Here is a 12,426-nt window from a genome sequence, read left to right as displayed (position 1 = left end):
CACTACTCATCATTAAAACAGATTTAGATCTTAGTCCAATTTGAGGGTTTTAGTTCCGCTTCCATTGTCATGACACGCATAATAAAAAAATTCACACGGACACATCTGATTATTTTGCATTCTACATGGTAACAAAATTATCTATAAAATTTGCTTTTGACTTAATGGTAAGATTTTCTGAGGTTCAAATTGTGGCAATTTGTGTACGTAACCTAGTTGATTCTCCTGAAGACTGTAATGATTGCAGAGATGCTCTCTCTGTTGATATGTTAAGACAATACCCCTTCTTTCTATTTTATCTTAAACCATGTTTTGCTCAACAATTCACCTCAACCAAAACTTAACAAATGTTCAAATCATCGTTTAGCAGTGCACAAATTGACTGCTGCATTTCCTGCCCAGCAACTATGCTTCAAAAGTACCTAATTGGCCGTAAAACAAATGGGATCATTAAAGTAGCTAGGTAGATGTAGGTCCTTCAAACAAAAAAAAATAATTGAGGATCACCAGCAGAAAACAGTCCAACTTTATTTTAAGATAGTTTAGCAGTTTCTCCAGATGGAAAATAAAGTTGTATGAGGAGCCCAGACTTGAATAAATAATGTGTGCGGACCCAGTTGGAATTGTGTTCCTTTACAGACTTGACTCCCAGAGCAGCTTAATTGTGTTTACAGTAGTCCCTCATTTGCCAAACCTGAACTACTCCAAAGCAGAGGAAGCCAGTCACAAGTTATGTATTTCCTGCATATTGTGCAAATTCCCTGCAGTGCGTTGCCAAGGGTCAATAGAGAAAAGTCTTTTGTTCTAAGTTTCCAATTAGTGTAATGGTCAATTTGAGCCCATGTTGCATACTTCAAAGAACATCAACTGCTTCATCCAAATTAACGTAATTCGTGAATTCTCTTTGAAGGTAATAAAGTGATCTCAACCAAAGAAAAATCTTAAAATGTAGGACTCAACAGATTTGAGTTTTCCAGTTCATAAGAATTGTGTAACATATCGATCTCAGACGGTAATATGAAAAAGAGAGGATTTTCTTTTCTGTTATAATTTCCATGTACGTTAAAAGACTGAAAGCTAAGCTAGATGCTGACAAATAATAACTTTATTTCATTTTGCCAAGTAGACTAGGCTACATGCAAACTGGAAAAACCCAACAGTATGAATGTTGAATTCTTCAATTTCAGGTAATACTTCCGCTCCCTTAAAATGAAATTGGATTATAATGTATCACCATCTAGCCTCTTTCTTTCCCATGCCCGTTACCCCACCCCATCATGCTTCCATTTCTCCCACCTTGTTTTAGCCCACTCAGTCACTTTGCTCTTTTCTCCTCTTTTATACACTTGCCACCCATCCCTGGATCCTAATTTCCTCTTTTATTCCCTCCCCATCCTCCCTGTCCTCTTTCACCGACTTTAAATTTCACTCCTCCTCTCCTCGTCTGACACTTTCTTTGTCTTCTTTTCACCTCCAGTCTTTGCCATTTACTCCCGTATTTTTAAGGCAGAGATAGATTCTTGATTAGTACGGGTGTCAGGGGTTATGGGGAGAAGGTAGGAGAATGGGGTTAGGAGGGAGAGATAGATAAGCCATGATTGAATGGTGGGGTAGACTTGATGGGCCGAATGGCCTCATTCTGCTCCTATCACATATGACCTTATGAACCGCACCTGCCAACCAAACCCCCTTATCCGTATCCACCTGAATGTACCTATCACTTGCCAGACTTTAACCCACCCTCTGCCTCTCTTTTCCAGCTTTCTCCTCTCTACTCAGGTTGGTCTGAAGAAGGGTCCCGACACAAAACATCACATGTCCACTCGCTTCCAGATGCTGTCTGACCTGCCAAGTTCCTCCAGCACTTTGTTTCGCTCAAGCTTCCAACATCAACAGTTTCTTGTGTCAAGTTTTTAATTTGTCGTTCCATACGATGTATTGATGTTGTTAGACATGACTAGACATTCAATTACTTGCATGTAACATTGCAGTCAGTCACGTGTACTCCTGTAAACCATGCAATTAGCCTTTTACAACCGTGGAATTATCTATGCGCGCCCATTGGGTGCGTGTGAAATTACCCGTGTAGAGTTATTGAAATCATGAAATGAGTAGTGTATAGTCTATGATTTAACTACATGTGGCCATATGGTTATCCACATGCAACAAGTGCACACTGCTGCCTGTAGCTTAAATGATTTAGGGTCAATCCTAATCACTGGTGTCTATGCAAAGTTTTACATTTCATGTAATCTGTCATGATACGGGTTTCCTCCCAAAAGATGCATAGATTACTAGCTTTAGTGGCCATTGCAGATTGCCCCCAGGGTGCAGATGAATGGCAGAATCTGGGAGCAGTTGTCAGGAATGTGGGGAGAATAGGTGAGAGGGAAAATGTAGTGGGAGAATGGGATTGCTCTGAGCCAGATGTACAATCAGTGGGAGGAATTGGCTTATTTGTATGCTGTAACAATGTACAGAAAGATGTACTTACTCAGGTGTGGCTATGCAACTAAAAACTGCCAACAATGAAATTACCTGCAGTTAGCTGCACATACTCCTGTAATTAGCCCTGTAATTACACAGTTTGTTGTGTAAGAAAGAACTGCTAATGTTGGTTTAAACTGAAGATAGACGAAAAAAGATGGAGTAACTCAGTGAGACAGGAGGCATCTCTGGAGGGAAGAAATGGGTGACGTTTTGAGTCGAGACCCTTGTTGTATTTGGCTATGCAAATAACTATGTGAAACCATAGGGTTTATTGTTTAGCATTGCAACAGCTAGATGTACCCAGGTGGTTAGTTGTGTGTAGCTGTGCAATTTAACATTTATTTATGCAATTAGGGTGGTGTGTATATGGATCATGCTGCTGGAGGAAGTAGTTGACGCAGGTACAATTATAACATTTAAAAGGCATTTGGACCATTGGTATAAAGTACATGGATAGGAAAGGTTTAGAGGGATAAGAGACCAATGCAGGCAAATGGGGCTGGCTTAGATAATACATTTTGGTCAGCATGGATAGGTTGGGCCAAAGGGCCTGTTTCTATGCTCTATGACACCATGACTTGGATTTATGCAGCTAGACATGTGCAGCCATGATGTTATGTGTCACCAAGTAATTTAATTTTTATTTTAGGCTCTCCTGAGCCCACAAAGTTCACACTGCTGCACTTGAATTTATATCTAATTTCATTAAAATAAAGCCCATCTACTGAGAAAAAAATGGCAGGATGGAAGTAATGGTAAGGCAATGGGGATGTACGGATATAAGATATTCTTTAGTGGGCAAAAACTTTTGACTGTAACAAATCAAAATATCATGAATGATTACTAATATTGCCTGGCTGTGAGAAATCATGATATAGTCCATCAAATGGATATGGGGATAAAACAGGAATGGGGTACTGATTTTGGATGATCATATTGATTGGCAGTGCTGGCTTGAAAGGCCGAATGGCCTACTCTGCACCTATTTTCTATGTTTTCTATGTCTAAATCATAGAAACATAAAAACATAGAAAATAGGTGCAGGAGGAGGCCATTTGGCCCTACGAGCCTTCGATTCATTGTGATCATAGAAACATAGAAAATAGGTGCAGGAGTAGGCCATTCGGCCCTTCGAGCCTGCACCGCCATGGCTGATGATCCACAATCACTTTGAAATGGTGAACTTATGGAGCTAGTATCATTGGGTTTTTTCTGGTGTAGTTCCTTGGATTGCAGAATATATTATTAAATTGGCTTTGATACAAACATTTGGCATTTTGACTATTTATATTTGAAATTCAAAGAAATCATACTCTCATCTTAATTCTCATCCACATATGACAGTTCTTGGCACAGCTGTACATGTGTGTAGGTTCAACCATACTTCTACTGTATTGTGACAAGCATACCCGATAGCACTTCCAAAATACCATTAATCATGTTGTAAACAATTATTATTTAGTGACAAATTGGTTCATAGAACTTTTATTTCTGAAACTGCTTCCGTGTTTTTTGTCATTTTTCACTGATACTTCATGAAGTCAGAAAGCTGAAATCATTTCTCAATTTTGCAAATAGTTTGCCATTTTATTTTAGACAATAAGACGCTGGAGCAGAATTAAACCATTCGGCCTATCTAGTCTGCTCCACCATTCCATTGTGACTGATCTATTTTGCCCTCTCAACTCCATTCTCCTGGTACCCAACAGGTTGTCCTCCACCAAAATGAATTCCATAGATTCACCACCCTCCACCTGAAGAAATTCCTCCTCATCTCTGTTCTAAAGGTGTGTCTTTTTATTCTGATACTGTACCCTTTGGTCCTAGATTCTCCCACTACTGGAAGCATCCTCTCCACATCCACTCTATCCAGGCCATCTTTTATTTGGTAGGTTTTAATTTTCTGCTGGGTATCTTTATTTCTCATCAAGATATTGACTCATTATTGAAATGGGGACTATGGCCTAGATTCTGTTCATCTTTTCAGCTAAATGGCATTTACTCATGGCTGCATTTACATCAGCAGCGTACATACCCACTGCGATAATACAGACAGACTTGGCCATGTCTCAGTGAACAACTGCTCACATATGCTTCTTCCATCAGTCACTGAATAACAACATACTTCCATGGGACTGCCAAATCTAGGCCTGGATAATTAACTACACAGAAGGTTAAACATAAAGGGAAACTAATTTCAGACACAGTTTAATATTTCACCAAGTAATTTAATATTTCAATCTGAGTTTAATATTTCAATCTGAAGAAGGATCCCAACATGAAATGTCGTCTGACCATTTCCTTCACAGATGCTGCCTGACCCGCTGAGTTACTCCAGCACTTTGTTTTTTGCTCATGATTCCTGAGTTGATAGGATTGCATCTGTATTGATGAGAGGTGAGCAATGGATATTGTTTAGCAAGGCCTTTGACAAAGTCCTGCATCGCTGGCTGTTTTGAAGGGATAGGTCACATGATGAACTAGTCAATTAGGTTCAAAATTGACTTGGAGAAAGAAGGCAAAGGGTAACTGTGGAAGGTTATTTTTCTGATTGGAAGACTACGACCAGTGGTGTGCTAATGGGTTAGCACTGGGTCCACTGTTGTTTGTCATCTACATTAACAATTTGGATGACAATATAGTTGATATTGTTCGTAAATTTGTAGATGACACCAGAATCGGTGGTAAAATGGACAGTAACAAAGCATATTTAAGGTTAGAACAGGGTTTAGATCAGTTGGGAAGGTGGGCCCAGAAGTGGCAAATAGAATTTAACTCTGGCAAGTGTTAGGTGTTGCAGTTTGGCATGCTAAACCAGAGCAGGATTTACACAGCAATTGGCAGAGCCTTGGAAAGTGTTGCAGAACAGAGAGATCTGGATGTACAGCTGCATTGTTTCTCGAAAGTGGTTGGTGAACAGTGTGGTGAATAATGCGTTTGGCACATTTGCAGGGAGCATTGTAGAGTGCAAAGGTCGGGGCATCATGATACACAAGTCATTGGTGAGACTACACTCGGAGTACAATATGCAGTTCTGGTTACCCAGCTAAAGGAAGGATGTCATTATGTGGAAAGGGCGCGGAAGCAATTCACCAGGATGTTAGCAGAATTTATGGGACTCAGTTCATAGGAGAGGTTGGATAGGCTGGGACTTTTTTTCTTGGAAATCAAAGAGGCTGAGGGGTAATCCCATTGAAATACACAAAATCATGAGGGGCAGTGATAGGAGCCTAACCAAAAATCTTTAAATGCCACTATCGTATCTGCCTCTACCACCACTCCCTGCAGCGCTTTCCAAGTACTATGTAAAAAAAATTGGCTTGCTTATCTTCTTTAAACTTTTCCCCTCGCACCTTAAAACTATTTTAATCTATGACCATGATTGCAGAATGAGGTGAGATTAAGTTGATTGGGCTTTCGTTCACTGGCTCAGACAAATGAGTAGGGATCAAATTGAAAACTACAGGTCCAGGAATTCCAGGTATATGGAGGATGTGTCCCCTGGGTGGCCATGTTTAAAATGAGGAGTCACAGCCACAGATTACGAGGCAAGAGGTTTCAGACAAAATGGTGAATCTATGGAATTTGCTACAACAGAGGTCATTGGAGGCCAGTCACATCATTTCTGTGACATAAGCAGATTTTTTCATCTCATTGCTGGGAAAATGCTTATGCTTCCAGATCCAGTGGTCTCCAGCAGATCAAAGGAAGCGTTATGGAAACCAAGTCATTGGTGAGACTACACTCGGAGTACAATATGCAGTTCTGTGGAATTCACTGCCTCAGAAGGCAGTGGAGGCCAATTCTCTGAATGCATTCAAGAGAGAGCTAGATAGAGCTCTTAAGGATAGCGGAGTCAGGGGACATGGGGAGAAGGCAGGAATGGGTTACTGATTGAGACTGATCAGCCATGATCACATTGAATGGTGGTGCTAGCTCGAAGGGCCGAATGGCCTACTCCTGCACCTATTGTCTATTGTCTATTGTCTATTGTTAAGCATACTGCTTGCTTTTTGGGAATTCACTCTCCCCAGGCTTCATCTTCCCTTTATATGATGGAGTTTGGGTCACAACATGCTCTGCCCATCATTTGGATAGTGCAATCTGAGGACAGTTGATTGCTCAGAAATGTATTTGAGGTTGCTGACATATATAAATTAAACTGCCAGCTTGTTTTAAAGCCAAACTGGTTCACTGGTGCCCTCTAGGGATGGAAGTCTGCTTTATTTATTCTGTTTAGCTTTGATTTGAGTCACCTACAACTGTCATGGAGTTGAGAAGTCATACAGTATGGAAACAGGCCCTCCAACACAACTCATCCATGTTGACCAAATGTCCCATCTCAGTAATGCCATTTTCCCACATTTGGCCCATATCCCTCCACACCTTTCCTATCCACAACTGTCCTCTAAAATATCCTGGTGAAACACTTGCTTGTCAAGAGGCAGCTCACTGTCACTTTCTTAAGAGTATTTAGGGGTGAGCAAAATTTCTTAGTCTGATCAGTGTCATTCATATTTCGCCCATGAAAGAAAAATTTCAAAACAGATTCGATTTTGTTACAGTTAAGCTTGATGTGAACTGTATTAAAAAATTGTCATTTGATTACTCAAGCTGACGGCTCTAAATAATTTAAAATAAGAGTCATAATCTAAGATTCACTGATGCTGTTTAACGAATCTGATGCCGACTACTATTTATGTGTATGGAGCTCTGCATTATTTATATTGTCAAATAGGGACAACTGATCGTAAAACAACTATTGTCAACTTCCCCTTTACCAAAGTATGATTTCTTGTGAAGAATGTGAGCCATGTGAATTTATGTACAAGAATTTCATGTAATTGTCTGTTGATTTATTTGTTTCATGGGATTTAAAAAAATTGAAGGAAGTTTTAATTTTCATGGCCCAGAGACTAAAAGTACACATGCCCTTGAATAGGACCGACGGTTCAACTATATCTGCCATGTACTGTAGCTTTGTAATCATCAGTGTTGTTACCAAGACCACGATGCTGAGTTTACATTTCAGCCAATTAGTTATATTGTCCCTTGAACATTCTCATTAAGATAAACACTTCTTCAATATGGTGTTCATCACTTGCCACTGTGCTTCTATTTTGCAGCCATAACAAAAATGGAAAAGTTGGGCAACACACCCATTATGGATTACACTGGCAGTAGGGAAAGCTTGCAGCACCCATAGCAACCGCCAATTAGCAAGTTAATTGTTGGAAGGTGGGAATTCAGTTTGAACACATTGTTTCTTCACCACTTATGGAGCTATTTAGTGTGCTGAAAATAAACATTGCACAATGACTAAAACATTCGCAGAGTATTCTAACTCCAGACCACGTTTTGCGTATATTATAAGCCATTCACGGGTATTAATAAAAGGAAATTATTGCACAGATATGGCATCTTTCACAATCTCCAGATGACCTCAAGTGCTTAAAAAACAATTAAGCACTTAATGAAACATGGGAAACATGGAAACAAGGTGGCCAATTCATACACAGCAACATCGCTGAAACAGTGGGGTGATAATGCAAAGATAATAGCTCAGTTTTGCTTCCATGGGTCTGCTACCTGTTGTCACTGCTCTCTAGATCTCACCTAACCCTGAAAGTGAGGATCATCTGCTGGCATGAAGCATCCCAGGGGTCCAGAAGCAATGCCCCGAAGAGTAGTAGTTGTCCTTGAAAGACTTTTAGAAACAGCTAAGAAATATTAGAATGAAATACACTGGAATTTAGAAGGATGAGAGGAGATCTTATTGAAACGTATAGGATTATTAAGGGATTGGACACGTTAGAGGCAGGAAACATGTTCCCAATGTTGGGGGAGTCCAGAAAAGGGGCCACAGTTTAAGAATAAGGGGTAGGCCATTTAGAACTGAGATGAGGAAAAACTTTTTCAGTCAGAGAGTTGTGAATCTGTGGAATTCTCTGCCTCAGAAGGCAGTGGAGGCCAATTCTCTGAATGCATTCAAGAGAGAGCTAGATAGAGCTCTTAAGGATAGCGGAGTCAGGGGGTATGGGGAGAAGGCAGGAACGGGGTACTGATTGAGAATGATCAGCCATGAACACATTGAATGGCGGTGCTGGCTCGAAGGGCCGAATGGCCTCCTCCTGCACCTATTGTCTATTGTCTATTGTCTAATAGATAAATATTATTACAATTAGCAATAAATAAAATCAACCAAAAGCATTAAGAGCGGTTTTAAGTAACTAAACCAAAACATAAATGGACATAAATCAGAAACGTAACGTCTTACCTTTCCACAACCACAGCCCTTTAATCTTCCATAAAAACAAAGGTCTTGTGTACTCTGCCAAAGGTTAATCAGCACAGAATCAGTAAGGTAAATGGTGCAGAACAACGCAAGTAACACTGCTGGCTTTGGTTCACATTGTAAGATAAGGTGACAACAATTAAGACATAAATGTGGTATTCTCTTGTTTGTTTGTTTTCATATACATGGAAGTTCCAGATTTGTTGGCATTTAAGGCTAAATTCCAGGTGAATGTATTTTAGAAACACAGAAAATAGATGCAGGAGTAGGTCATTCTGCCCTTTGAGCCAGCACTGCCATTCAATATGATCATGGCTAATCATCCAAAATCAATACCCCATTCCGGCTTTTCCCCCATATCCCTTGATTCCCTTAGTCCTAAGAGCTAAATCTAACTCTCTCATGAAAATTTTTGAGTAATTTATGAGAAATAGATACAAACTATGACACCAGGAACAACTACCCCACATCTCATTGAAATAGTGGGTTAGGATGTTTATATCCATGTCCATGTGAGAAGGTGGATGGGTTCTTACATAGAAACATAGAAAATAGGTGCAGGAGGAGGCCATTCGGCCCTTCGATCCAGCACCACCATTCATTGTGATCATGGCTGATCGTCCCCAATCAATACCCCGTGCCTGCCTTCTCCCCATATCCCTTGATTCTACTAGCCCCAAGAGCTCTATCTATCTCGATTTAATAACTCACCCAAGTCAAGTCAAGTTGAGTCAAATCGAATATTCTATCATAAGCATAAGTATATTGAGGTACATGTATAATAAAAATCGTGCAAGCAGCAACATCACAGGCACCTAGACTCAAAAAAATACACAAACAAAATTTCCATAAGTTTTACATGATTCACACTTAAAATTTCAAAAAAAGAAATTACTGTGGGAAAAAATATAAAATATTGGTACAAAATAAAACATGAATAGAAAAGAAGAAATCCATGGTACTGCAAAGAAATCCATGGTACTGCTACTGTATCTTTATTGTTATCGGGGTAGGAGTACAGTGAAGATTGGTTCAAGAATCTGATGATTGGAGGAAAGTAGCAGTTCCTGAACCTGGTGATGTGGTAACTCAGGCTTCCGCACCTTCTACCTGATGGTAGCAGGAGAAGAAAGGATAACCCAGATGGTGGGAATTGTTGATGATAAATGCTGCCTTCTTCAGAGACTATGAGAGTTTGGTGAATCTACTGTATTCGGTGGTCCTGATGTGGTCTTTACATCGTTGAACACTCGCGCCCAGTCTGCTGAGGCATACTGGATCTCCCGGTTGCTAAACCATTTTAACTCCCCTTCTCTTTCCCATACTGACCTTACTGGCTTAGGCCTTCTTCATTTCCAGAGGGAGGCCACACAGAAACAGAAGGAACATTCCGCTTAGGTAGCTTACAACCAAACGATATGAACATTGAATTCTCCAATTATAGGTAACGAACCTATAGACACCCTCCTCCTCTCTACCATTTCCCATTCTCTTCCCAGTGCCCCACCTGGATTCACATCCATTTCCCCTCTTTGCCCTTCCCTGACTTCTTGCACCTATATTCCTTCCTCTAGCTTCACAATTCACATAATTTCTATCCATATTTCACTCTTTTTGCCTTTTCATCTCTGGCCTTTATCGAACTATCTGCCAATCGAAAATAAAACTCTCACCTGTATGTACCTATGACTTGCCAGGCTTTGTTCTACCCCCACTTCTCTTCCAACACCCTCCCTCCCCCTCCACCCCTTCTTCTATTACCACCCTCTATGAAAAATACTTGCCTCACTCATCTTCTTTAAACATTTCCCCTCTCATCTTTAAGCATACTCTAGTATATGCCATTTCCACCTTGGGAAAAATACTATCTACCCCTTCGATATCTCTCACAATTTTAGGTATTTCTGTCAGATTTCCCATTATTCCTCTCACGGTCCATAGAAACGTAGAAAATAGGTGCAGGAGGAGGCCGTTTGGCTCTTCGAGCTAGCACTGCCATTCATTGTGATCATGGCTGATCATTCACAGAAAACATCTAAGCTTGGCCAATTTCTTCATATAGCTATTTCTAGCTAATCCAGAATATAACTTTGCGGACATTTTCTGTGCCCTGTCCAGAGCCTACACATCCTTCCTGTAATGTGGAAACCAGCAATGTGCAGATTATTCCATATGTGGCCAAACCAAAGTTTAAGACAGCAGTAACATGATCTTCCGACATTTATACTCAACAGCCCAATGGACAAAGGGAAGTATGCCAGATGCCATTTTACCACACAATCTGCTTGTGTTGCGGCAAGTGTTGGCTCTAGAATTAACTTGCAAAAGCCGTTTTAAGTGCATACCACAAAACTTCAATATAAAAGAGATTGCAACGCCCTGAGCACAGATGCCAGTAAAAAAATCAGATAAATATTCATTTTTAAAAGGCAGATGCTGTAAATTTAAAATAAAAACAGGAAAAAGCTGAAAATACTCAGCGGGTCAGACCACATCTGTGGGAAGAAAAAGAGAGTTAATGTTTCAGGTCAAGGATCCCTTGTTAGAACTGGGAAGGCGAATAGAAGAAGCTGGTTAAGCTGCAGGGAGGGTGGGGGAGGAGGAATGTCTCTGCACGGGTAAAATTGAGGTGACCATTGAGATAAGCTGTAAACAAGTTATCCAGTCAATGAGTGACTGGGAGTAATTATAGATTGAGGATGTGGACAGAAGACAAGAAGTTATGATGCAGCTCTACATGGCTTTGGTTAGTTTGCATTTTTTAGTTTAGTTTAGGGATACAGCGCTGAAACAGGCCCTTGGGCCCACCGAGTCCACGCCGACCAATGATCTAACACTAACACACACGAGGGACAACTTATAAGCCAATTAGCCTACAAACCTGTACATCTTTGGAGTGTGGGAAGAAACCGGAGCACCCAGAGAAAACCCAAGCTTTTCCTGGGGAGAACGTAATAACTCCTACAGACAAGCACCCGTAGTCAGGATCGACCCCGTGTCTCTGGCGCTGTAAGGCAGCAACTCAACCACTGCGACACACACACACACACATCATGGTATCTGAAGTTAATGAAGTCAGTATTGGAGTTTGGATAGCCGCTACGTCATCTGCTGAGTATGTCCAGAATTCTATGTTTATTATTATATAAAAGGTATATATTTATTACTTATCGTATCCTTTACCCAGTTGGAATTGCGAGAACATTGCCACGGTAATAACGTCAATTACTGCTCAACTCTGAGGAAAAGGCAAGAAGCATTTCAAGCATTTTCTCACAGTACCCGAGTTAAAAGTTACAACAAACCCTGTCAAGGTTCTCCAGCAAAATGGAGATCTGAACGTTAATATTTACTTTAAATTTAATTTTCCCACTGCCTTTGCTTTTGAAATGGTCTAAGGAGCTGCTCTGCATTGTGTGTGCTGTCAAAACCCTTTGTTTCAATATCCAAATGGCCGGGAATTGTTTAACGTCTTGCCGTTGCTTTTGCGACTAGTGATCTGGGAGCCAAGCCATTGCTCCATTATAATTGGTGAAATCAATCTTTTAGCCCGTGGTGTTTACGTTCCTACGGTGATGTGATTAGTATGTTGCATGTTTGACATTCACATCCTCTTTTCTGCGACGTTGTATCAACTATGT

General features: G+C 40.5%; 1 long non-coding RNA gene across 1 annotated transcript; it reads left to right on the top strand.

The window, feature by feature from the left end:
• The first annotated feature begins 957 nt into the window (after positions 1 to 957).
• On the top strand, positions 958 to 4,378 carry LOC144594016 (uncharacterized). Its single transcript, XR_013547318.1, has 3 exons — positions 958 to 1,012; positions 1,127 to 1,187; positions 4,318 to 4,378. It is a non-coding gene; the product is annotated as an uncharacterized LOC144594016 (long non-coding RNA).
• Positions 4,379 to 12,426: the final 8,048 nt, after the last annotated feature.

This window comes from Rhinoraja longicauda, chromosome 5 (assembly GCF_053455715.1).
Source record: "Rhinoraja longicauda isolate Sanriku21f chromosome 5, sRhiLon1.1, whole genome shotgun sequence".
In the NCBI taxonomy this organism is placed as follows: domain Eukaryota; kingdom Metazoa; phylum Chordata; class Chondrichthyes; order Rajiformes; family Arhynchobatidae; genus Rhinoraja; species Rhinoraja longicauda.
Note: the sequence above shows the minus strand (reverse complement) of the source record. Positions and strands in the feature narration are given on the sequence as shown.